At 45.8% G+C, this 26,309-nt stretch overlaps 1 protein-coding gene across 3 annotated transcripts in view; it reads left to right on the top strand.

The window, feature by feature from the left end:
- Positions 1-1,680: 1,680 nt before the first annotated feature.
- The window catches only part of KCNJ10 (potassium inwardly rectifying channel subfamily J member 10), a 217,507-nt gene continuing 192,878 nt past the window's right edge, over positions 1,681-26,309 (top strand). The window contains exon 1 of one of the 3 annotated variants that reach the window (XM_085637479.1): positions 1,681-2,142. The gene's annotated coding sequence lies outside the window, so the exon portion shown is untranslated. Of the gene's footprint in view, positions 2,143-2,841; positions 2,982-26,309 lie in introns of those variants that run through there. The other 2 variants (XM_085637478.1, XM_085637481.1) reach the window with 2 other exon arrangements.

Below are 26,309 nucleotides of genomic sequence, written 5' to 3'. Positions count from 1 at the left end.
GCTGATTATTCCCTGAGTGGCAGTGGTGAGGCTTATTTCACAGCAATAGCACAGCCAGTGTGCCATGGGCCCTAACGCAAGGAAGGAAATTGCCTCCGCGACTACTGTTTCAATTGCAAAATGCATCAATAATCAGGGTTCAGTGGGCTCCGTGTGCCTCTGGGCCCCGGTGCACTCCACCTGCTGCACCAGTGGAATCTATGCCCTTGTTTCACAGGCCATTCACATAGCTCCTTCTCACAAACACTGTTTATTGCTGCTATTATTTACCCAACAGGTGCATTCTAGGTGTTGTAGTTCTGATGCACCCCAATTGAACAAAATGAAAATAAGTTCCAAAAAATGACATGGACAAGGAAGATTCAGTCTAGGCCATGGGGTCCGAGTAACATATAGTGATCACTGACTGACAGCAAACACAAGGAGATAATGAACGGAGTACTGAAACTTTTCAAATACTCATCCCCAGTCACAGATCTGGGTTGGATCAATCATTGTTCTTTAGCTCACTTTGCCACCTCAGTTCAGACCCAGCTAAATGTAAATCAGTCTGATCCTGTGCTTCATGGGAACAGTCCAGCCCGAACTGCCAAACCATGTCTTCCCTGGACCGGAAACAAGCATCCTGGGACCGGTTTCAGCAACAGAAATTTTTTATATTCCAGGCGCAAAGGACTTTTCCCGAGCATCAAGCATTTGTTAATATGAAAAGCAACTTTTTCTGGGAGGAGATTTAAATTTGGGATTGGATTCTAGCGAGAGTATCATATCATGTAAAGGGCTTGCACTGTGACGTGGCACAACCAGTGCGTGAAATGGAAAAATAGAAGTGTGGGTACCCTGTACCAGAGTACCTGTTTATTTCAGAGAAGTGCTGTAAAGCTATAATGTCTCTCTTGAAAAGTGCAGGTACTCTCCCTCTCAAAATAAAAAGGTGCCGGTACTCAGTACTTGACAGTGCCGGCCCATTTAAAGCACTGGGCACAACCAGTGGTCATAGGGTACCGCCTCCTTCCAGCTCATCACGGACAGAGTATACAGTCCTGAACTTTTTGTGTGCTCCCCTGGTGCATTCTGGGTGTTGCAGTCTTGTTTTACTTCTCCTAAGCTAATGAGACAAACACACTTGAAAAGAATGATTTAGAAGGTGAAAAGAAACAGGGCTGGTAATATCCTGGTGTGAGTTGGTCACTCTGGCTGGGTGCCTCTGAAAAGCAAGTGGAACTGGGGTAAGGTCAGTCATGTTAGGGGGTAGAGTCAACCAGGCTCGGTCCATTCTCCACTCTCCCTTTTTGCCCTTCCACCCCAAGGAGGTGAACTGCAGGGACTATGAGAGCAGTTGAACTGAGCATGGTTCATTTGTAGGCAGAGAGCACTTCAGCCATCAGTGCCTGGTATTCATTCCCCTTCCCACTCTCTGGTACAGTACCCAGCTCTCCATCGAGGGCTGGTATTCAGTCCCCCCCCCCACCCCCCTCTCATACAGTAGCCTTATCTCAGATCACTTCTCTCCTTTCAAGCTCTCTATTGGACTCTGTTTTTCTCCCGTCTCTGTAACTTGACCCCCCTATGAATAAGGGATTTATTTACACCTCATTAACTTTCCACTAAAACTTTCACTCCCCTCCCACCCACCCACCCACCTGCCAGCCGCCCCTCCCCTTTCTCCCTTTCACTGACCAGCTCCTCTTTTCTCCTACATTGTCCCCTACCCTCCCTACCCCCCTCTGCCCTGCTCGCCCCGTCCCACCAATCACAAAGTCTCCCTTCTCTGCCTGCTTGTGCTCGGATAGGGTCCAGAGAGCTGCCGGCCGCTGCCCGCTGCTCCTCCTCCCAGAGGAAAAAAAATCCTTTCATTCAACTGAACTTGGGCAAAGTTTTGTAAGCAACACACAAAAAAACAGCTCAACAACAAAAAATCGGAGGTTGTGGCATCACAACAGACAGTGGCAGGCCCCCAGGCCTGGGGGCATTCTCTGGTCGCCGACGGAACATTAAAAGACACCGAGACACCCCTCCCTCCGCACTTCTCTGGAACCTGTTGCCAGCATGTGCCAGGCTCCCTGCTGCCCCACAGCGCATTGAAGACGGAGGAAAAAGAATTAGTGCTAGATTTGTCGAAGCACCTGCTGGACGCTCAAGGTAGGAATGTACTTATGCCTATGTATGTATTATATATAATTATGTATGCACGCATATTTGTATGTATTGGATATCATTTTAGGCTTTGCAAAAGTGCTTCACGCAGCCATTAATCAGTACATAGCGCTCGTCTCGGTTGGTGTTTCACGGAAAGATTCTCGACTGTTATTTTAAGATTTTTTTTCTGTGCACTTGTGCACGTGCGTTTCTGAGGAGCCGGACAATCCTGACATTCATCTTGAACAAGAGGCTGGCCGGTGCATCCCACGTCCTGCAGCCGCACGCGCCAGTGTGCAAAGTGCCGAGCCGTGCGACACCCATTGTTTCGCGCGCGTGAGGGGGCAGGGGGGCTCAGTTCAAGAGATTATGGTTAACTGAGCCTATTTCGCCCTCAGTAATAATTGTAGGATGAATAATGTGTGCTATATGACGCTTGCTGTCACAGTCAAGGCGCTTTCTAGAGATGTGAGCGGCAGGTGAATCTGTTTGTCATCTCAGAGGGGTTCATTTCTTCGACCCCACAACCAAAGAAGGCTGAGTGGCCGCTTCGCCGCTCGAGGCCACTCACAGATTTCAGCCGCAGGAGCATTAACCCACTGAGCAGGTGAACTCATTCCCGGTATGACGCAGTATCATTTGTGTCGGAGTGCCTCAAAAGTGGCTCAATTAGCAGCGTCGCTGGTTTCATGTCACCTCAAATGTATAATTCTGTGATTTCGTAGACACCGACAAGTGCCACCGGATAACTGTCATTTATGGAAAATTGTACCAACGTGTATATGGAGGTTTATCTCATTTGGAGGCCTGCAATGACGGAGGGTACATCTTGGGCATGACAGGTTTGTTTGTTTGTTTTGGTCGTCCTGTGCCTGGCTGGGTTTTGCTTTCATGGAAAGACGGGCCCCTCACTCTGTGAGGTGTTTGGGTTGGGCCTATGTTTTTTTGCTGCTCGTGGCTTGAGAATCTTTTCCCATTTTTTCCAGTAGCCCCATCACCAGGCGGTAAGTTGCTCGTTGGTGAATGTCCCAAGTTAAATGCGCTTTCAATGCTTTTATTCCATCATATTGTCTCAGATGTAAATTGTGGGGTGGGTTCGGGTCAGTTTGATCCTGGCTGCGAGAACCACTTGCGGCCATTTTCTTCCCTTGAAGTGTTTTTGTCATAGCAGTATGGTGAATGAATTCCTTTGCTCGATTCATATTTCTTTGTCACTATAGCAGTGGAACCCTTTTCAGTCAGTAACTGATTGGAGAAGGTTGAGTCCCACCAGTTGTTCCTCTTCAAAGATCCTTACCAGTCTTTTTCCAAAGGATTGCAATGTAACAATCATGTTTAATTGATTTCGGTCAACCAAAACTACAAATCCCAGAATGCACTGGTTTGTAAACAGAAGGCCCATAACTCAAAGCATGGTGCTCTCAGTGCTAGGGGTCCATCCGGTGAGCCTACCTTAAGTTCTGGGAGTGGGAGGTTTAGTTTGAGGAATCTTTCTTAAGTAGATTCTGGGTTCAGTCTGTTATTGAAGTAATGCTTGACTTTGGCTTGGTTTTTAAATATTTTATTGTGATTGCCCTTCTAGTGTCAAGGTCGCTTTTAGATCTGATTTCTGCTCTAAGCATTTTTTCCCTTTGCAATGTCTTCTGGGTTAGGTAGACCTCTCTGTGATGGTGCTGTACCACTCCCAAAGGGCCAGTGGTTTGTGAGATTTCCTCTTTTTTGTTTGCTTTTCTGGTCTAGACATTTAGACCTCTTTGTAGAGAATGAGATGGGATGCCCCATATCCCCATTGGATGTCTACATATTTTATGCTTTACGTACCTAAGGTCAATCAAACAATAACAGTTCTGTTTTTACGAAATGTTATCAGTGGGGTTTTATGTGACTCGCGACACATCTGATCACTGTCAGAGGTAGATGGGGGCATTTTGTGCACACAGGTAACATCTTGTGCGAGATTCAACTTTTTAGGAATAAAAAAGACCTATTTCCATGATCACAATTTCCCAAGAGAAATAAATGGTATTCAGCTAGAATATAGAATGCAAAAAATAGTGGGGCCAAAAATTTTGAGGCCTAAATAATGAGAAGCACAATATTGTGAAGTTAAGTATATATTGGTCAATATAGAATTACTATACTTAACTCACATATACACAATGACGATATATATATCTTCAAGGTACGTAGATGTGGAGTTACGAATAGTGAACATACACTTGCAATATATGCACCTACCTTCAATGGTTTGGTTTTCAATATTTTGTGTGCAATATTTTGGCACTATGACATATTTTACTCCATATTCTGGCTTACAGCCGATAGACGTGGCCACGAATCAGGATCATTTGCAGAATCAAGGCCCAGGTCTAGTGCTTTTTCCTGTTCACGCACAGGTAGGCAGAAGGGAGGACATTGCACTCCGTGTGGGATCTTACTGACAAGTGCACGCAGCAGATTTCCTCCCTCTGGTTCATTCTCTTCCTGCGCTAACAGCCGAAGGCTACCGACACTGCCTTAGGGCGAGTTGAGAGCCACATCTGGAGGCTGAGATGGCGAAGAAGCTGAAACTGTAAAGCAGGCTTTTTCCTGCCTTGCCCCCAGGCTATGGGACCGGTTCTCAGAATCCATAAGAACCATCTCAGGCCTGCTTTCTGATACATCTTAATGCGCCTCTCCCGGCTTGTTCTACGCTAGGATTCTACTCGCTAGAAGCTTGGTCCCAGAAGCTTGATCCCAGTTATGCCGATTCCCCCAGAATGCAGTTGGAAGTTGAAGTGGTAACGGTGTTCTAGTCTCTCTGAACTGTTATACGTACAGCAACTTCTACCTCTGTGGCGAGGCGGCTCTCAATAAATGCCATAAATAAATAAATAAATGAGATGCATCTGAGACATGCAGCTATTTTATGTGCTTGAAGCTAAGCCAACTTACACTTTTCTCTTGCCCCCAGGATTTTGCAGTCTTTTACTATATTTTTAGAGCGCAGCTGGCAGTCTAGATAGATAAGACAATATTTCTCCAGAGACTGGTGTCTCTGAGACAAGTATGGCGCGATGTCACCAAACCTCTCTTGCTTCTGGTTCTTGCCTGGTGCGCCCAGATGTGCAACCTCTGGATATATTTCCTGATCACGCTTTCTTTCAGCCAGTCCTGCTCTGACATTGGATGTGAAGTCCTTCCATCCATGACGCAACGCCAGATCGTTTGGCGTTGTGCCGTGTGCAGAGCGGTTGGCCTATGGTTAAATCACCGCCTTGCCTGTCTGGAATAGGGGGGGGATAGAGTTTCTGTCTCTAGGACCTAAAGATTTGTGATACTATGCAGGCCTCCTCGCTTCACCCCATCATGAACCCTAAGTAAATCACTATACCGCCTTGTGCATCAGTTCCCGTATCTATGACAATTTGAGCATGTTAGGGATGGTCTAATCTTATATTAGGCGCTGTATTAGACAGTAATATCTATGTTGATGTATTATTAGCTCTGATTGTAGTTTTACTTGAATTTTGAAACAAGGGTCAAAACTACTGTTATGCAGTTATCTTGTATTTACAATACCGTAAAACAATGTAATATTTGAATTTGTATGCAATATCATGGACCAATATCACCTTTTTACATCAATTAATTGCCTCTGTGTATTTATAACGTATTTGAAACTGGGCCCAGCCTGACACTGTGACCTTCATTACCAGTATAGAGAAATTCAATGAGAGAATTCCAGGAAGCTGAAATTATCATTGCTAGCTAGAATTTCCTTATGGAATTCCTGCAAGTGCGAGTTAACTCCCAGGGGATGGGCATTTACCATGCAGACACTTTGTCACAAGGCGGAATTCCACACCTAAATCCCAGCTCTGAGTCGTGTCATGCACACATTTACCATCTGCTGTTGGTAAATCTGTGTGTGTGGGGGGGGGGGGGGGCTGAGCCTGGAACACCCTCCCCCTCCGGCAATCTCCCACCTTGCTCCAGTTCAGGAGGGACCTCAAGACCTGGCTTTTCGGGTGACCTCAGCACTCATCGGAGCTGCACCTCCATAGGGCCTTGAGACCCTCACGGGTGAGTAGTTGCGCTTTACCAACCCTGATTGATTGAGTTGTAGCTGGCAGAGAAGAGGGTCAGTAGGTAGCAGATGGCAAGGGACGTCGAGTGAGGACGGCGCATTGCATGCTGAATCATGATCATAGAAAAAGGACAACAGGGTCCGAAGGACGAGGCTTGGCTGCTATTGCTGTCAACGCATCATGCAATATTACCAGCCAGGTCATCTGGCCAGTAAAATCAAGTCCCGTGTTCCCGTACCCATGAAACCCAGGTGTAGGAGCACCGCGCCTCAGAGGCGTAGCAAGAGCTTGTGGCGCCCGGGGCTATCCCTCAGATTGCCGCCCCTGGGGGGAGGGGTGCTGGGGAAAAAGGACGGCGAGCACTTGAAAGAGGTCCGAGAGACGCATAGTAATCGCTGCTAATAGTTACCTCGATCATGCAAGTTACATGCACATACATGACACGGTCCAAAGCTACACAGTTGAATACACCAGTGACCGGCAGTACAAAAGAGAACACACACACTGCTTGATTTATCTGGGGACTCAGAAAAACTACATGCGACATCCATCAGAGAGCTGTGTGAACAATTACAACACGAAAGGACTGCATACCCCATATCACCTCTACATGAAGTTAGAATTTTTGAAATCCTGTTTTATGCTGCTAAAGTTTTGAGAAATTTCAATTTTATGCTGTCTGAAAAATTTTCCAAGGTAAGTTTGTCTTTACCTTCCTTACGAGTTTTCATTAAATTCTGCTATGTGCGGTAACTCCTGGAACCACACTGATTGGACTTATGAGTTTTGGAATGAGAATCATGTTCCCTTGATAAATGCTTTCAGGCCAAATCTACTGATATCTATCAGGAGAAAAGCAGAAGATGGCATTTAGGTGCAGTAAGCAGCAAGATCTGAATGTTAGTCCTTATTACTGGGGGAATAACCACTCGTAATGAAGGGTATAGCAACAACAAAAAATTCAAAATCCTTCCCTTCTATCCCTCCACTACACTTTTTCAATCCAAATAACAGACTAACATGTCCACTACTCAAATAAATGTCCTATTTCACTATACTAATTCGCCACTAATCCTTTATGGGTTTCGGAGTAGCGTGCTACTCGCCGAAAAAGCACATTAACACCTCAACAGGGGTAGCAAGCGCTATATAAATGCAAACCTTTTTACCTCTTCTACCCCTTCGGTATCCTTCTTAATCCAAATAATTGACTAACATACCTACCACTCAAATTATTAAAAATGACTTGCATATTTCACTATACTACTTCACCACTAACACTGTACGGGTTCCAGAGTAGTGTGCTACTCGCCGAAAAACGCTTCAACCCCCCCATCAGAGGTAGCAAGTTCTAGATAAATCCAAACCTTTTTTCCCTTCTCCATATCTCCACTATCCTTCTCAATCCACATAATCTGACTAACATATCCACCACTCAAATTACTTTCAAATATTCACTATACTAATTCACCACTAATCATTTATGGGTTCCGGAGTAGCGTGCCACTCGCTGAAAAAGCGCTTCGATGCCTCCTTATGGGTAGTGAGTGCTATATAAATTCAATTACAATACAATACAAAAAATAATTGCAAAAGTGCCATCAACACCCTCAAGCAACCAGGCAAAGGGAAACTATGCAACCAAATTTAAACCCATTCTTCCAAACTCCCGACCTCCACAAAGAACGTTGGTCCATATCAGTGTGTCAAAGGCAATATTGAAGCTACATGAAATCAACCACATCTGGCCCAAATTCTGGGTTAAGCTAGACTTTAGGTTAAAGTTGTTAGATATATGAGGTGCTGCACCTCGGCCTCCTCTTAGATATGTTGCAGCTTTGTTCCAAACCACAGAGAACAAATGCGGATTATGCCAGAAAACAGAAGCCAAGGGGTTCACAGGAGGAGCCCGAAAAAATTGAAAGGATACTAGCAAATAAAAGCAAAAATCCTCATGTGTGCATGGGAAGCAGTTAGAAACACACGGGAAAATGACTTAAACCCCATTATTATTCACAGAACAATATGGACCTCACAGACCTCCCCAGTGCCCAGTTGGCAATGTCCTTCTGTGTTGTAGTGTGACGTATCTCAGGCTGAGGCGGGCTAGACTAAGGTAAGAAGCCATGGCAGGAGTAGAGTTTTGGCTTCTCGTGGGGGCTTGGCTTCTCAGTAAGACTGGGTGGGGGCCCAATTCGGTTAAAACTGAGTAGAGACCAATGCCCCTATGCCCAGACCTAGGCTAAACCTTTTTTTCCTTGAATTGTTCTTGAAATCACTGCAGAGATGCAGGCTTCAAAACCGGTGACGGATCATACTACTTACTAGTGGTACAGTTTAAGAGCAACAAAGCATTATGGGGAAGGAGGGACGCAGTACTTCACATCTTCAAGTGACCCTTTGACATCAGTGACACCTTCATCAAGTCCTGCTTTTGTGACAAACAGAACTTTGCTTTCTGCTGTTCTAGGATCCACAGAAGCAAAATGGTCTTGGCTAAAAAGCCAAGAATGGATGAAGGTGTCACTTATGACAATGGGCGGTTAACACGCTTACTACTTTCATAGGATTAGCAAGATAGGGTACCATCTTACAGATTCTTCCACTGATAGCAGGCACCTGATCACATAAAAAGATCCCGAGACGGAAGCACCGTTTCTGCTCCACTGCACCACTTCCCACAGACTTAATTAAGATCATTGCGAATTCATGATGTGATTGTGAACCCAGACCAAAGGGTACCCCTCCACCCAAGCTCTCTTCAAACGGAATACAACTGCATGGGCAAGTTCTCTGGCTGGGATTTGTAACTTTTTTTAATCTTGAAATACGCCATTGGCTTTTCTAACTGGGATATTTTTTTAGCCTGAAATGCAATGTCATTCTTGCACAGCTTTTTAAATTTTGTAAATATGTTAGATGCGCGCTTTTTACATGTTTATGCTTTTAATTAACTAATAAACTATTACTAGTCACTTGAATTGTTCATAGATATGACTGGATAACATGGATGCGCTGTCCTTGGGCTCTGGAAAAAAACACACATATACACACATGCACACCACACATACACACAGAGACACACACACACCACACAGACAGCACACACACACAGACACACACCACACACACATAGACACACACCACACACAGACACGCACAAAACAGACACACACACACATACACACAAACACACAAACACACAAACACACACCGAGGTTAGTAGCCCTATTGTGCAGGGTTTCTAATAACATTGCACTGAACTAATGTTATACATGAGTAAGACATCTTAGAATGATGATTTCGCGTTTCCTGCTGCAATCATTTGAAGGGAGGAGACAGCACAATGCTACACCATCCAGAACGACAGTAGACATCACCCCCGAAGCAAAATGTCACACAACAAACATGCACAGAAATATTCTTGCCACACATTAACACCTCCAGAATCATGCTTTCGTGATACAGTGGAAAAAGTCTTTGCATCAAGAATTGCTTTAAGTTCCCCCAAGGACATACGGCCAGTCAAAAATGTTCTGTGATGCAACCCCTGGGGCCTCGTCACTTGAAGGGAGCTCTAGGGCTGGATCAGTAAACATTATTATCTGGCATTATTCGTGTGCCCGGTGGTAAGTTAATGCAGTGCTTAATATGAGCAACTGTTTTCATCGTAATATCTATGAAAGTGGATTTGTGGCGGAGCCTAGGTGATGATTCCACCCCTCTGAAAACGTTCAGCTAGCTCCTGCTGCTCTCCTCTTTCTTACCTCACTCACTTCAGGGTCTCACACTATGGCAGGCAGGGATTGGTTCGAACTTCTTTCACTTCTGCTGCACTGCAGCAGCCAGCAAAGCAAAATCGCCCAGCAGCAGCACTGCCACTGCCCCAGGCCAGAATTGACTCCTCACGAGAGCGCGTAGTGGTGAAGCGTGTGACGTGTCACTGCTACGTTCTCATCGCAAGGGCTGGCCAAAATGTAGCCCAGGGCCCTCATTGGTAACGCTCGCGCGCTACCAATGACGGCCCTGGGACGGACCAACAAGCAAGTTTTCGCACAAACAACGCGGGACGTCGCGGCGGCAATTTTGGCAACACTGCAGGCGCACTGACTGACTGGCGCAGCAGTTCCAACAAAAGCAAGCAGGTCAGGACAGGTGCGCGCTGCTTGCACTTTCAAACTTTAACAGCCTGGGCCGTGCGCGCAGCACTGGTGGTCCGTTGCGGCTGCCTTTAAAATTTATTTGGGGACACTGACGCTACAATGACTGATAGTAGTGTCAGTGAGTGTCCCCAAATAAATTATAAAGGCCGCCGCAACAGGCCACCTATGCCGCGCGTCTGCCCCCAAAATAGTGCCGCCTGGGGCGGACCGCCCCCCCCCCCCCCCCCCCACTAGCTACGCCACTGACAATATACCCAACATCTCCCATGGGGGCCGAACGGCAACCTACACCCTTCAACCATGCTGTCTGAAAGGGCCCCAGGAAGTCGATGTGAACTAAAGATCTTCACAGCTTCATCGGCGATATAAAGCGCTATATTCATTCATCAATGCAGTACAATACAGTACCTACATACCCTTCCTAAAACTATCCCCTGAAATGTGCTCGCATTCCCTGCTCTAAGGTGCTGAATCACTAAGAATCTTGCCAAAAAAAGCATCTCTGTGCCCTCTTTCCTCTCCCCCCACCCTCTGACGGTTTATTATATTCAATATTTCGATTTTTATATCCTTCAATATGTGAAGGGTACTGCACTGCCTCAGCAACGGGCATGAAGTGTAAAATGAACTATATATTCAAGCACCAGGGATAGAGAGAACCTGTTGTTTTTTTTCAAATAAACATTCCACTCGCAAGTTAGAAAGTTCTAGAGGAATCAATAGTAGATAGTGTTATGAGCTATTTCTCATTATGCTTTGTCTGGGAATGGAAAGTTCCATGCCAGCTTAGTGTGAAAACGCCCACCAAAAACGCTGTCCGCGATTAGCTGCGGTCTGTGATACATTGAGGGATGTCAGAGCCCTCTTTTTCAGACCCCACCTGCTCTAGGTCCACATACAATAGTCATATTTAAACATACAGAGAATCTCAAAGAATTAATATAGTCGGACACACGCAAGCACCTGATTCTTCATATAACATAGCACACGCTGACTGGAAATGTTTGTAGGGCAATACAAAACAGAAACTACGTTTGATTTACTAAAAATACAGATTGGTAGCGAAAAGGCCACCTATGACACTTCTCTGTCCGGAAGTACCCCTCGTTGCACCAATTAATGGTACGTACATCTTGTAATGACTATGCTTAAGTGACAAACGTGTATTCAGTGGAAAACCAATAACAATTTTTCAACTAAATAAAGAAAATTATTTTTTTTAATCACCCGAAACGAATTCCTTTTCAATGGCACACTGTTTCATTGTCTACCACAACAGGCACATTTCAGCTTCCTGTATAGTCACGACCAGGCGCGCAACACCCATTGGACTCACAGGGCTTCCGCTCCCCCCCCCCCCCGTCGTGTGTGGCAGCCCGGGATCATCGGGATGAGACACCTTCCCGGGCAAAAAAGCAGCCGCACCCGAGCACTTTACAGGTCTTTAAAAGACCATTTGAATGTTAATGAGGCCTTGCTGTTGTGTCGCCCCTTCTAAGAGCCCCTGCAGCTCCACTCTGCCTATTGCTTAAAGTTCAGCCCCCCCCGAAATTTTTGCTCAGCCCCCCCCGAAATTTGGCTCTAGTTGCGCCTCTGGTCACGACTCACCTGAAGTATTCTGAATCAACAAAAATCATCCTGATGGCTGCACCAATATCCCTGTGCTGCCTGTGCCGGAAAAGAGGCGAGCGCGTGGTGGTGGAGCGTGTGACGTCACTGCCGCGCTACTTTTTTTTACCGCAACGCAAGGGTTGACTAAACATTATGCCCAGGGCCGTCATTGGTAGCGCTTTCGCGCGCTACCAGATTGACGGCCCTGGGATGGGACCCACCACATACAAGGTACGTCACGCACGCATGCTGCACTGCAGGCAGCACAATTTACAATCAGGTGTGCTTGCTCTTCCGCGCGAGGGCCCCAGTGGCGGCGACCTTTATAATTTATTTGGGGACACTGACACTACTGTGAGTGTCCCCAAATAAATTATAAAGGCCGACGCCCCCAAAATAGTGCCGCCTGGGGCGGACCGCCCCCACCGCCCCCCCCTAGCTACGCCAGTGCCGCGCCTGTGGTGATCAGGCGGAGTGGTGTCGCATCTGGGGATTCCCCGCCTCCCGACTTGTATTCTGTCCCACTGTGCTGGCACCTTAACTACTTATTAATTTAATGCACATTTCAAACTTACATTACTAATAAAGTACTGTTGACCTCAAAGGACAAAGTAAAAGAAAAAATTGTGAAGGTTTTTTTTTAATTTAAATTTTGATATGCATTCTAAAGTAGCACTTTTCCGATTATTAATCTTTACTGAGTGAACAGCTAAAAACCTTAACAAACTGGGAGTAAACTTGGGAGAGAAGGCGGAAGCGCGCTCCCCCGGAGCAGCAGGTATGCAGAATGGTTTCTACTGCAGCACTCTGTAAATAAATACAATCAAACGCCCCCTCTGGTTGGACCAAACTGAGCCCCAGAGTCACGTTTGTCCGTTTAGAGTGCCTTTTACACAAAGGGTTGTAATTTGTAGGATTAGAGTTAATCTCCTTTCTGAGCAGGGGGAGTGAGCACAAGTCTAATAGGCTTTATCCTGTAATACAACTCCAGCGTGAGCAACAGGTGCACTTAAAAACACCCCCGGCCTGCAGACATCACTGTATGTCTGCAGGACATATTACATGCCTTTACTTCCGGCCAGTTTAATCCTGCACTCTTTCTCCAATGGTCTGTGTTGCTTAGGACTGACAGAGCCGTTACCATAGATATTCGATCAAACTAACTCCCTTTCTTTTCTTTTCCTTTCCTTTTTTCCTTTTTCCTTCCATAGTTATTCGATCAAACTAACTCCCTTTCTTTTCTTTTCCTTTCCTTTTTTCCTTTTTCCTTCCATAGTTATTCGATCAAACTTATTTCCTTTCCTTTCCTTTCCTTTCCTTTTCTTTCCTTTCCTTTCCTTTCCTTTCCTTTCCTTTCCTTTCCTTTCCTTTCCTTTCCTTTCCTTTCCTTTCCTTTCCTTTCCTTTCCTTTCCTTTCCTTTCCTTTCCTTTCCTTTCCTTTTCCTTCCATAGTTATTCGATCAAACTAATTCCCTTCCCTTCCCTTCTATTCCCTTTCCTTTCCTTTTTTTCCCTTTTCCTTACCTCCAGCCCTCCTCCACCCGCGTGGAGTTGTAAGAAACGGGTAGGGAAGAAAGAGCAGGTGGTGTGAAAGACATGCCATGGAGGGTGGGTGACACTGCCTACATTGTTCTGGTGTTTGCCTGTGCTTGTTACCGGCACTTATACTTTATACACCAGCACGTTTATGAGAGTACATCACGTGGTAGTGCTCTCCTAAATATTTTTAAAGCATGAGTTTTTAGCAACTCAGTGTAATAAAAACTAAGAATAAACTTGAGCTTCCAAGCACTCCCCACACCTTGGGATGAGCTTTAATAGTCTAAAATATCACACTTGTTTAATGGTGATGGCAAGTTGGTAATGCGTAGTAATCCAAAAGGGGGGACAGAGGGGCTATATTTAAGGAGGTCCAATGTACAGGCCCCAACAGACTATATCCAAAACGGGGTACAGAGTTCCTCAATTGCTAGAAGGAAGAGATGCGGTCAGTAAATGGAAAGCTCATTCACCAAGGCTTGTTGGTAGAAAACAAAGGACCCAGGGGAATTCCTTTAGGTGGAACTAATGCTCTCACACACCCAGCAAGCTAGGTGTCATGCTTCATCATATGAGCATTGCCCCTCGTCAAGTCGGCGCTGCAATCCTTGACGGGCACCCGAAACCGGGGCTCTTTGTCGGGGATCTTTTGTTCCTGCCGATATTCGCTTGGGTGTGAGGGGCCTAAAAAGAAAAATGTAGCAGAAGTGTGTAATAAAAAGGGTTGGTCAGTCCTAATAGTACTTTATTCATAAGGTAGACTACCCTATTCAAATGTGTAGAGAGGCTAGATGCTAGAAGTAAGGTGTCTAGGCGTGAAGCTCTACTCTAAAATGATCGACATGTTTCTCGCCATATTAGTCAGGAGGATCTTAGGCAATTCATCAGGATCAGTAGCTGTCTACATTAAAAAATGGTGATGTGTACTCTACATACCACGTCCGATGCTGCGACCTGTGAATATGAAGTGACAACATCAACAGTAAAAACAATGGCATCTCTACCTTGAATACATAATCTCAACAATGGTGTTTGCACACAGCACCGTGTATAACGTGATGATAGCAACCTGCTTCAAGGTGCACTATTTCAAGGAACAGTGAACTATAAGTGAGAGGGGTGTTTTGGTGTATTAGAACTACTAATACGCTAAAGCCGTGACAATTAAGGTTCACTCACCTAATTCATTGACTAAATGCGCTCGCAACGGAGCTGGCGGCTTTAAAGGACACCAATTGGGTCCTAGGGTAAAAAGAGGGAGGGGGAGGGGGAGGGAAGGGGAGAGAGAAAAGAACATCTACTGACAATCAAGGTACACAAGACAGGGCGATCGAGGTCGTTGCCTCTAGGTAAGTTTTGGTACTAGTACCGTTAAAGTGGTTAAACTCGGAATCAGAACACATCTCATTGTTACTTAACTAGAGTTGTCGAGTCTAATGACTGATAAGATCAATTTCAAAAAGGCCGTAGCCAATCAAATAAGTTCGACCACATAAAAAAATAGTGTATGACAAGAGAACAAAACATGAGCTGTACTCACCAGCGCTGACGAGCGCTTCACTTACAGACCTACCCAAGCCGCCAGTGTCCGGGGTGGTAATGGACAGAGGCCGCTATCGTGAAGATATCCGGCAACAAGTGGGTGTGAGCCTGACGTCATCACGTCTCACGTCGCGTGATGACCAATCTGGTTGCTAGGAGCCCAATTCTGACGCTAGTACGTGTTACTATGGCGTCTAGGGGTTGAACATTATTGGTTGCTGGGCACGCAATCATTAGCGTCCCGTGGTTGTCTTATCGACAGTGGTGAAAGAGTGAGGGAAGGGCGGGGTGGCGCATCGGGTTAGTAGACCCGTATAATTGGTATTACACTTCCGTCCAATATCTAGTGTACCGTGGGTTACACTCTTCGATTGCCACTTAGGTGAGTAAGTCATTTGCAAGGATGCCAACTACTAATTGTTCATGGTGTTTCAGGACCTATGTGCAGGACTGAAACGTGATGGATTCTACTTTGGTTTGGAACTATACACTGGTTTTTGTGTCATGTTATCGCTGGGGCTAATATCTACATATTGGGTGGCTCGTATTGACCGCAAGGCTAGTTTGCGATATAAACAAGAATTGTATGGCAGTGTCTGTAATTCACTGATAGGATCAATTTAAAAGTTATTTCAACCCTATGAGTGAGCGTCCAGGTGTCATGTAGATAGTTCACTCGAAGGGGTTTTCAACTCACAGGAGTTGGTAATGCGGGCACTGCCACTCGGCGAGCAATGGCAGGGGCTGTGACTCGTGCTGCTGCAGTGGAATACCTTGGGCCCTAGCACTTTTATTTTTGCACTGGCGACACTACAAAAGGCTGACGTTAAAAGCAGGTAGGGCTGCAGAGGAGGTAGGAGTGTGATATGTGACTGCCTCCTCTACCGGCCTATCAGATGCACCAGCCTCTCCAGCATGCACATGTCCACCAATGGGGCAGCCTGTAACTGCCCACCTGCACCCATCCTGTTCCCGGTTCCCCCCAACTGACCTGTCACATTAAGACAATAATGTTGCTGGCTCCCCGGGCCACACTGGGAATCCAAAGCAGCCCTGGCAATTTTGTCGGACCGGCCCACAACTGGAGAGGTGGGGGGGAGGCCTGGCCTGAAGCACTGCTGCTTAACAAAACTGCCCACTACTACTGCTGCTATTGTTACTGGGGGACGATATTGCAGCATCGCTGCAAAAGTGGCCCCCACCCTCAGCCTTTCGGGCGAACGCCCAATGTCCGTTCTGGCCAGACTGGCCCTGTTGGCTCCACTCTTATTTTGGCTCCTAGTAGCATGCCGGACCCCTGGCTCGGGTCTGGCTCACTCTTCCCTTATATTCTCTTACCGGCCCGTACTCTGCTCAGTCCCAAGCCTTCCACTGTCACACAACCCCCAACCTTATTGTTCTCAGTCCAAGAAGTTTTACTCATTTGCACCCTTGGCACCACTTCACTGGAATACCCAACCCTTTGACCAAAGAACTGCTACCTGTCTTAAAACAAAGTAGACATCCAAGCGAAGTGTTCCTCCAGCCTCCAGCCCAGGGGTCCTGGACCATTAGACTTTACTGAGGACCCCCAACAATTGATGCTCTGTATTGGTAGCCCCTTGTCCCATGCTTTCTGCTTCAAATGCTCCTGTCAATGCTTTCTTCTTCTGCACTGCACTCAAGAACCCATCTATAGGATTTCTATTAACATAAGCGAGTAAACATATAAAGCACAGAAGGTACTAGTATACAGTCGCAACAATAGGCTATACCGGTCTATGTACAAAGAGCCTACATCTTAGATGGTTCCAGGGCATGTACCCGGCAGTTTGGGCTGGGCTCTTCCTCTTAGAACAGGGCCAGTACTAATTTGCATATGGTTGTTCCCTGTCTGAAGTGGTGCAGTGGGCAAAAAAATGATGAACTGGAATGCTAGTCAGTGGCTGAGACAATTGCAAGCATCCCACTAGCACCTTTTTGTTGTTTAAAAATGGGTCAATACCATATAATTCAAGCGAGGGACATAGTGGTGTAAATAGAGGTTGTGGTGATAATCTGTATTGAAACATATTTTAGGAACTGTCACAGGCAGCAAAGACAATTCTAATCATCATATATACTTCTCCACTGGAGGGAGGTAGCCAAGCATAGGGTAGCTTGAGTACTTAAGTTTGCAAGAGTACTGATGCATAGACCTTCATCGAGGCATATTTATTCCCAATAGTGCTAGAGAAATGGCATGACTACATTTCATCCAATAAATACGACTGTTGTCGCTGATGGCCCACAGAAACATATATTTAGGGCTAGCTCGTCATGAGCACTCAACCAGCTAAAAAGTTGGACATGTAGTTTTATGCTTTGCATGTCCTGGTCATGAAAACCTCTAAAATTCTTTTTTCACTACTGCAAGGCCTACCTCTCCCATAGGATAACATTAAGTTACTATATTAAATTAAAAAGTGACAACTTTTAATCTGGACCAGATAGGAATGTTGAGTTTGGTCTTGAAATAGTTGAAATTTAAAACCCTCTTTAATAAAAGTTGGATTTTAAGTCACAAATCTGAAAATGCCACTTTTAGAAAGTTGACATTTTCTTGTCCTAACCATTTGGTGCCTGAAGCCTGTAACCTGGGTCAAATGACTAGGTGTAGATGTCAGGTGGTCTTTGTGTATTGCTCCCAGACAGTAAGACAAAGGGGAAATAAGTTTTGGCGGGATGGGCCATCTCTGACTTGAGGGTAAGAAGCTGCCACCTACCACACTTACACTTCACAATGGCTCTGCCCCAGCATGTTCACAAAGTGTTTCATACCAGTCTATTGTGCCCCCCAGACAAGCTGGGGCCAGGGCAGGAAGGCAAGAAATAGCAAACACCTCTGGGAGTGGAACTGCCTGGAAGCTGCTCCTACTTCAAAGCTGGCACATAGAGGACCCTCAGAGGGAACTCTTCAGTACACTATTGGACCTGTGGAAGACTCAGAAGGACTGCTGTGCTGTTCTGCTGCAAGAAGGACTGCTACTCTGCTTCCTGGCTGCTCTGCTGCCCAAGGGGGAAGGAGCAGGATCCACACTTTGAGCCAAGGACCATCAGAATGACCCTAACGGCTAATTGGCTGGCCTCCTGATCAAAGGTTCAGGGACAGGAGCGGCTCCAACCACCTTGAACTCTGCAGTGCAACTCTGCCTGTTCTGAATCTTGCCCCCAAGTGGTGCCACCCCAGTCCTGGACCCTTGAAGGTCGATTGGAAGGTGCTCTACCAGCCCAACTGTGGTCTTTTGGGCAGAACCAATGAAGCGCTACGCATCTACTTGCAGCTCCGCATCGGATCCACCACTGTGCAACACATCCCTCATCCAGGACCCACAGCTCTTCGAAACTGCATGACATATCATTGAAACAGCCCTCACATCGGTGCCATGCAGGTCATCATAAGCACCCCTGCATTATTTCTCCTTGAAGTAGGGCCTCCCATTGTAGTCTGAGCTCCTCTGAACCCCCCCATGAACAATGCACTCTCAACATAGGACCTCACATTGCAGTCCCCAGCACTTCGGAACCAGAGCTGCGTGATTCATCCTTGATGTGCCACCTTGCAATGCTCCGCAACCAGGATTTAAGTTACTTTGTTCAACAGGCCTACTGTAGGTCCTGTAGCTGGCCCGTGCTCCACAGCGGTCGACCTGAACTTGTGACTTTCTCCCAGTCAGCTCGACAAGGTAACCATAGATGACGCTTTTAAGCACAACTTTTACCTAAATCTTTAAAACTGCATATCTCTGGTTCTACTTGTTGGGTTCTTGTGTTTTAGTCTCAAACAATTTATTAACTCATACTCTTATTTTTCTACCAGAGGGTTAAGCACAGGTTAATTTGGGGATTGCCTGTGTTTCACCCTGACAAGAATTGTGGTTGCTACTTCCGTAGGGGTTTCACCCCATTTAACTAGTAAACCAATTTCCTACAGATGCCATTTAGGGGTGTCCTGGGGTAGCATATGTCATGCTAGATAACATGGTGCAATCATATTGGGGGGGGGAGTGTGGCTGGACGCTGAAGTGTATAGTGGGAATATAGCCCTTTATATTGCATGCGTTTGCAACACATGCGATTACAGCGCGGTCGTTACAGCGACCGCGTTGTTACATCGCAGTACCATTACAACGCAAGTCGTTACAACGACTTGCTCTAGGTGGCACGCTGGACTTAGGAATAGTATAATTTACTATTCCAACTCCACTGCGTGCAACAGTAGGGAAAGTGTTGGAATAGTAAATTATACTATTCCTTAGTTTAGAGTATCCCCTAGAGCAAGTCGTTGTAACGACTTGCGTTGTAATGGTACTGGTCGTTGTAACAACCGCATTGTAATTGCATGCGTTGTAATGCATGCAATGTGATGGCTGTTTTCCATATGGTGATATCAAGTTGGAGCTACAGTGATATGAGCAGGCCTGAAGTCGCAAACAGACATTCTGGGTGCAAAACTATGCAGATCTATGGGGTGACAGATGACAGGACACCTCGGGATCAAACTGTGCTGAGTGGGCTTATCACCAGAAACAATTGACCTGGAGGACAGAAGCCGTTGGGACAATATACACATACTGAGAATTCCTGCGAACTTAGAAAAAGATGATATGCTCAACTTCCCCTGTAACTTAACTAATGTACATCTGAGTCGCAAGGGGAAAAGACATCCACTTACCTAGGGCTCAATATTTTGGAAGCCTAACACACCCCATACACTAGAGTGCTTTGTTTGAAGTTACTGGGGCCAAGATGTGAAAAGACATGAGACCTTTAACATTGTTATCTCCAAAAATGAATTTCTTGACACTATAGGTGAACAGGCAAAAAGTGCTCTCCTTTCTCGGCCATGGTCCAAGAGACACATCTTATAAAAGTGGAAAGTGAAAGGTTATGCAGAGAGTGGGTAGAATGAGGCATTGTATGTATGTTCCTCGGCCTGGGGGACTTGCCACTGGATTCAAGCTATCCTGGCTGAAGAGGGGTGAAACCCCGGAACCGGTCCTTAGATGCTTGTTTCCGGTCCAGGGAGGACCTGGCTTGGCAGTTTGGGCTGGACTGTTCCCATGAGGCACAAGTCCAAGACTGATTTGCATATGGTCAGGTCTAAACTGGGGTGGCATGGTGAGCAAAAGAGTGATGGATTTAACCCAGCTCTTTTGACGGGGGGTGAATGTTTTGATTGGTTCTGCATTCCGTCCATCAATTGTGTGTCTTTGGGGGACTTGCGGCAAACTAGCACACATATTCATAGGAAAAGGGGTGTGCCAATACCCCTACACTAGAATTTATACTGCTGGCTACACCACACTAATCTGTTAGGAAGGCAGGTACATATTTGTTAAATTCCAAGTAGGGAACACTTATCTCATTACTGGGTCAGTGTATGCCCCACTCAGTGATAAATCAAACTCTCTCTCAAGGCAAGACAAGGTTATATTCAGGGGGTGGGGAATTGGAATGTGACTCCTGACCAAATAATTGACAGACCGGGTACCGGGTAATCCTTATCTACAACACAACAAATATTGCAGCTCTCTGGAGGATTTGATTTCTGACTTTGCCTTGGTGGACCCCTGGAGTCTACTTCACCCCAGAGATAGGGACTATAGCTTTACTTCTTGTGTACCTGGAACATGCACTAGATCGATTATTTTTTAACTAATCTACTGTCATTCGAGACATGGTAGATGCCATGATAGTGCCAGAGAAGTATCTGATCATGATATTGTGGGAATTAAACTAAATCTAAATATGGTTTCCCCATCCCACAGTGCTTGTTGTATGAATATGTCTAAATATAGGGATCCCCAGGACAAAAAAGATGATATTTTATTCCTATGTGCAAAGATTTTTAGTTGAAAATAAAGTGACTCTTCAATCTTCTTCTATACTGTGCTTTGTGGGAATGGCATATATTGGGGGGGGGGGGGCATGAGAGATTCAGCTATGGCCAGGAAGTTGGCAGGGAATATGAGACTATATATGAAAGTTAAACTGAGACATTTCAAGTCCACTTATGCCACCCTCCCTAACCTAGAAACACGTGGGGAGCTCACCAAATCCAAATATGACCTAAACGATCTCCATACAGCTCAGGCTGAGAAATTTATATTGATATTATGCCAGAGACATTATGAAAGAAGAGAGAAAGCAGGCTGTCTGCTACCCACCCAACTAAAACAAATGAAAGCAAGCAGCACTATCCCTGCTACTGGGAACAGTAAGGCAAATTTATGAATAAATCTGAGTTATATTGTTCAAGAGTTCTATATTTTCTAAAAACCGTTATATAGTTCTGACGTTAAGAGTGTCCCGACAGAAGATGAAAAATGAATGGATTGAGTCATCCATCCAAAACTCACTTTGCTCAGCCAAATTCCTGGATGCAGATATAACGGAGGAGGTGATTGTATTAGCAATTGAGGATATGAGAGCAGGGAAGGCACCAAGGAATGATAGCTATCCTTTAGAAGTTTACAAGATCACCTGGTTGTTCTGTTGTGTAGGGTTTTTCGAAAGGTGCTCGAAGTAGGCTATGTGCTTTCCGACTCTAACAAAGTTAGACTCACACTCATTCCCAAATCAGGCAGAGTGTGCCAGTTACAAGTCAATATTGCTGTTAATGCGGATGCCAACATTTTGGCAAACATATTTGCAAACCGTCTGAGAAAGAATATCCCTAATTGATCCACACTAACCAGGTACAGTTTGTTCTGCAACACTCCTCTGCTAACCATTTGAGGCTCTTGTCTCATATATCATAGCAGGTCAAAGATGATTTGGATGGGAAGGTACTTCTCTTATTAGATGCCCAAAAGGTGTTCAACAGCATGGAATGGGGATACCTTGTTCGTACAATTACCTGGATGAGCTTTGGTCGTAAATACTTGGCTTGGATCCTGGGGATGTATTGTGATCTTTCGGCATCAGTTAGCTGGGGGAGTTTCGCCTCACGCTACTTTCAGATGCATCAGGGTACTCACCAGGTTTGTCCCTTGTTGCCCCAGTTGTTTTTTTTGTTTTGCACTTGAGCCCCTAGTCATAGCCATAAGCAGGGCCGGACTGGCCGTAGCGGGCACCGGGCAATACCCCGGTGCGCCGCACGGGTGGGGGCCGGTTTTGGGCCCCATAGGGCCGTTTTTGTTACAGGGCCTTTTTTGCAGCATAGCTGCAAAATCAGCCCTGTAACAAAATCGGCCGAAAACCGGCCCTGGCAAAGCGCTCGGCGGCACCCCCAACCCCCCTGCGGGCGGGACTGGGGGGCGGCCGAGCACTTTGCCAGGGCTGGTTTTGGTTCCCAGTCCGGCCCTGGCCATAAGACAGAATGTGGGAGCGCTGATAAATCTGATTGATCGTTCAGGCTACCGCATCATTTGGTCTAAGTGTGAGGCTCTGAAGATGACTGTGAAAATAAAACAGGCATTGTTAGGTACACTACACTTTATGGTTTAAATCTTTTATTAATTTTCGGGTAAACAACAAAAAGACCCCCAGCTCCCTGAGGACAGTGGTACACTACACTTTAAATGGCATCAACAACGTTTGAAACATCTGGTATTTTTGTCAATTGGGGTCTGGTAGACATAGTACAAGACAACATTTCTTCACTGGGGGAGAACACGGACATGGATTTCAAACTGTGGGGCCATCTTAGTCACTATAGGGGAAGGTCAAGTGGTGAAAATGAATGTGGTTGCCAGGTTCAATCACGTCATTGTAATTCTACCCTTACTGATTCCCATGACTAAGTTATGGCCATTTATATGGGGAGGGGGAAAGACCTTAACTGGAAACTCGAAAGTTATTTGCAACTACCACTAAGGGATGGTTGTTTTTGCCACACATGGAATTTTAATTGATAGCTCATCAACTAGCCTGTTCAGTGTATATGATTAAGTCCTCAAGGAAGACTACCATGTGGGTTCACTTTGAAAGTCACTGTTAGACTTGGCATCTTTGGTATGGTTTCCCCTGACTTTTTACCTCCACCTCCTGCATTTCTTTACTGTGTGCTGGATTTTGTTTTTGCTGGCTTAGGTGCTTTGGGAACTTTGCCACTGCTGATCAGTGTCAAAGTGCAATTGCTCCCTGTGTAAATTGTGATTATGTTTGGTTATTCATGATTGGCACATTTGATTTACTGGTAAGACCCTAGTCAAATACACTGAGTGGGCCAGGGCCTGTAAATCAAATGCTGCTAGTGGTCCTGCAGCACTGATTGTGCCACCAACACAAGCAGCCCTTTAAATGTGTCTCAGACCTGCCACTGCAGTGTCTGCGTGCACAGTTTGTAACTGTTCTGTCGACCTGCAAAGTGCACCCATTTGCCAGGCCCTAACCTTCCCTTTTCTTATATGTAAGTCACCCCTATGGTATGTCCAAGGTACCACCATGGGCAGGGTGCAGTATATGTGAAATGTAGGACATGCACTGGTGTGTTTTACATGTCCTGATAGTGAAATACTGTGCATTTCGTTTTTCACTATTTAAAGGCTGTCTGTCCCATAGGTTAACATTGGAGCTGCCATGTAACATTTTACAAGTGCAATTTTCAATTGGGACAAGAGAAAGACATGGAGATTAGGCTCTCCTATATAAGAATTTAATAATAAGTCTTTTAGTGAAGGTGGTTTTTAAATTATGTGTTTGAAAATGCCACTTTTAGAAAGTGGGAATTTTCTTGTTTACCCATCCTGTGTGCCTCTGCCTGTTTGTGTATTCACTGTCTGGTTTAAGATCTACAGGAACTGGGGATGTGCGTTCACTCTAGACAGTCCCATGGGTGGTTGAGGTGTGTCCTGCCTTTCCTGGGTGACTCATAGCCAAGCCATGTAGACCTTTCTGTATTTAGATTGGTGAGAGGAGTTTTCACTAGCACGTGAATAGGCTGTGTTTCCTCTGTGCAATGCTGTCTTCCCCTCCTATGGTCAAGCTGGACCAGGGAGAACAGAACTGGTTTGGAGTGAGCTCAGAGACCCTTACCACAAAGAGACCAAAGAGAAAGTGGGGTATAAGTATTGGACCTAAAACCCCAGAATTTTAGATCACTTCTGGGAACCCAGAGGACCCTGCCAAGAAGAAGAGCAGAAAAGCGGCCAGGAGGAGAACTGCCCCTTTTCTGTGTTGTTGCTTTGTTGGGTTGGCCTGCAGTTGCGGCTTCTGTCTGTGGGCAGAGGAAAAGGACTGATACTTTTTGCTGTGCTGTAGAATCCTACATGAAAAAAGATCTCCAAGGGCTTGTGTGTGCTTGCCTCCTGTTGTGGAAGACTCAGGGACAGTCTTCCCCGTGCTCTCATCTTGAAAATCTACTGAACACTCTGCTGGGTCTGCTTTCCCCTACCTGCTGCAAGCATTTGAGGCACTGTGCAAACTTGTCCCATGTTGAAAGCTGAGGGACTCCGGGAAGATTCCTGCTTGTCATCATGGCCCATCTCACTGAAGATCGCAGAGCGTGTCCCCTGTGTTGCCTGGTAACCCCCGAAGCCGAGTGTGCAAACTCCAAATAATGCCAGGTGAAGAGCCAGCCAAGCACCACCTGCCATGCCTTTTCAGAAGCCTCAGAAAGACTGGGGCAGCCCGTCGAAGACTGCCGAGAGGGACGACAGTGGTGTGCCTGGCCCAGCTGTCCGAACAGAGATCCCCAGTGCTGGAGCAAGTCGAGCCACTTTCTGCGAGCTTGAGGACGGAGACATCTGCATCGCCCGACCGCGTGGCACGATACCAGCGGGACCCCTCATCCACAGAGCAGACGAGAGGAAGAAATCCCCATAGCTCCAGTGGTACTGCCAAAGGGAAGCAGCCCCCAGGAGTTGTGGGACAGCAGTAAAAGAACCAGCACCATCGCATCATGGGACCTAGCGGCTCCCGTATCACATGCACCGGTCCCTCTGTGAGTACCTCCTCTCCCTCAAACTGGTCTCTTTCATTTTACCGGTCCCCCTTTGGCAATTGATATTTTTTTTGTACTTTGGATGTTGGATTGATACAGTTTTGGTCTTGTCAGAAATAGATAAAGATTACTTATTTTTCTAAATTGGTGTGGTGTCGCTTCCGTGGTATTTTCACTGAGTTACTGTGCGTTTGGTTACAAATACTTTACACATTGCCTTTGGGATAAGCCTGACTGATCGTGCCAAGTTACCAGGAGGGTGAGCATGGGTTATCTAAAGTGTATAACTCAATTATCCTGACTAGAAGCAAGGGTCCTTATTTGGACATGGCCCAAGCCCCCACCTACTAGAAACCCCAATTTCTAACAGTCACAATCTGAAGTCAAATGAGAATTTGGCAGTCTATTATTCAAAGCCTCCATGGGGCATATTTACAAGCCCCTATCGTAACCGGAGCGTTACTTTTTTGACGCTCCAGTGGGCCAATTTTCATATTTACGAGGAGGCGCTAACCCATTTTACGTGGCTTAATGCCACATTGTACATATGCCCCTCTCTGCCACAGTGCTCTGCGGTAAAGGGGCGTGCAGTGGGTGTTGCTATGGGCATTCCACCGCAACACCTATTACTTTTTGATGCTGCCCCGGACTTACAAGGCTGAAGTAGTGCCAAAAACGAATGCCATGGAATACCAGTCATTAGAATGGCGATTCAAGGAGAAATGATTAATTTCTTCTCGTTTTTTGCTCTTTCCATGTGTGCTGCTGAAGAAAGAGCAAACACCATTAATGATTGTTTATGTGCAGGAAGGTGTCCTTTTCTGCCCATAATCAATTGTCGCTGCAGTGCAGGAACCCTTGCAACATGGCGGCAGGGTGCCTGTGCTGGCACTGGGCAGCTTTTTTTGAGCCAGCGCTAGGGGACACATAGGGGTGCACCGTATTCTTGTGGCCGCTGCGAAATTTGGTGTAGCTCCGTGCTCCGACATTTTATTGCAAATATACCAATTTTTGTCAACCGAAAATGAACTAATACACTAATGGGAGTTTTGGCACATCTTCATTTAAAGGCACCTTTGTGGTATAATACAGAAATTAGAATTTGTGATGCTGTCATGTGGAAGAAGTTGCAGTTCCCTAGGATATGCTATATATCAGATTTAAAAAGGACAGCTCCATAAAGCCATTTGTGAATCTCCAACACAAATTTAATCTCCTGTCTACACAAATCTGGAGATATATCCAACTGACTTGAGCCCTAACAGATAAACTAGGAAAGTGACTTTTTATAGTGGTGTTCTCCCCTATACAGGATTACATATATATATATATATATAT

This window comes from Triturus cristatus, chromosome 12, assembly GCF_964204655.1.
Source record: "Triturus cristatus chromosome 12, aTriCri1.1, whole genome shotgun sequence".
Taxonomy (NCBI): domain Eukaryota; kingdom Metazoa; phylum Chordata; class Amphibia; order Caudata; family Salamandridae; genus Triturus; species Triturus cristatus.
This window is presented reverse-complemented; position numbering and strand designations above follow the sequence as displayed.